Here is a 1,472-nt window from a genome sequence, read left to right as displayed (position 1 = left end):
AACACTATCCGTAATGTACCCAATCATGTAATGTGTATGTCGATAAGCACAAATTTGATTATCCTCTAGCAACGGAGGGAAAAAATTCCAAGAGACCAAGCTAAATCCAACACCAGAAAAGAGTGGACATTTGAAATTTCAGATGGAAGTTTCTCACGTATTATAGCTACGTTAAATATTTTTCATCCTTACACAGATTCCGGTACACTGAGGAACGGCTTTGCTTATTCATCGATAGCGATGCATTTACATCTAAAGTCGTTTAACTATTCCTTTAAATTATAAACAAACAAGTAGCAGACATCGACGTCATCGTGCACAGCACACATAATTATAAACAGCTCTAGAGTATGTGCTGTTATAGAGGGCACTGGATTCTGTGGCCATGTGTTTGAATATTGTCTTCGTCTGGTAGAAGCTGTAATTGGGTCATGTGTTATCTGGCCATTACACGTACATTAGAAATAATTGTGTGAAAATAATTGTTTATGTGGATTCCATCAATGTATTTGTGGACGGTACCTCACATGGAGCCTTTGTGGGTAATGGTTGTCTACAAAACATGTGTGAATTGTTTGCAGCTTGATCTGGTTTTGTCATTTACACATGGAAGTTGTTGGGAAGGTGTCGTATATTTTGTATTAAACTTTAATAATTAAATAATGGTTAATTAATAGAACCATTAGATATATATCTGTAAAAGTATTTAATGTGGGTGGTATATCAGGGAACTATAGATTAGATTAGTGGGAATATGGTGAGATTGATTTGTTAGGATAATTAAGGGTATGTAAAATGAATTTCATATTGTAAAAATATTAAATGGGTAGGGGTTCATGTGATGTATATATTTTTTTCTTCTATCTAGCATACTAAATATTGGAGACAAAGTTGTTAGTATATTTGTGATAATCTTATATATCATTGTTATTTTATATTTATAAATAGAGGGCTTGCATAGGAATATTTTCACATCATATTTGTTTGACTTCTCCTTCAACATGAGCTTTGGATCTTCTAGAAGAGCTTGCGACTTGGGAGTGTATTGTAATTGTTTTATATATTTTTTATTAAGATAATTTAAATATTAATATTAATATATTAGCTTAATATTTAGGGGGCAGGTTTTTTTCTCACAACTATTTTCATAGGGTATATTGTTCTCTCATGATTTATTCATTTCATTGTCAGGTAGTACATTTCCCATGTTATGATTGAATACTTCTAAAAAGAAGCATAGATTGGCTAGCTTATTGTAGTCTTTTTTATTATGTTTTTTATTATATAAGCAAGGAGACGGTCCTGAACCGAGAACAACAAAGAGTTACAATGTTAAATCTCAAGGCAAAGAACAATCACCCGCAAGCCTTGAACCAAGAACAACAAAGAGTTACTCTTTTTTACTATGTTAATTATAAAAATTATTTTGCATATATTATTATTTCCACTCATTTGATATTGGAGCCTAACTA

Source organism: Cryptomeria japonica, chromosome 5 (assembly GCF_030272615.1).
Source record: "Cryptomeria japonica chromosome 5, Sugi_1.0, whole genome shotgun sequence".
NCBI classification, from domain to species: domain Eukaryota; kingdom Viridiplantae; phylum Streptophyta; class Pinopsida; order Cupressales; family Cupressaceae; genus Cryptomeria; species Cryptomeria japonica.
Note: the sequence above shows the minus strand (reverse complement) of the source record.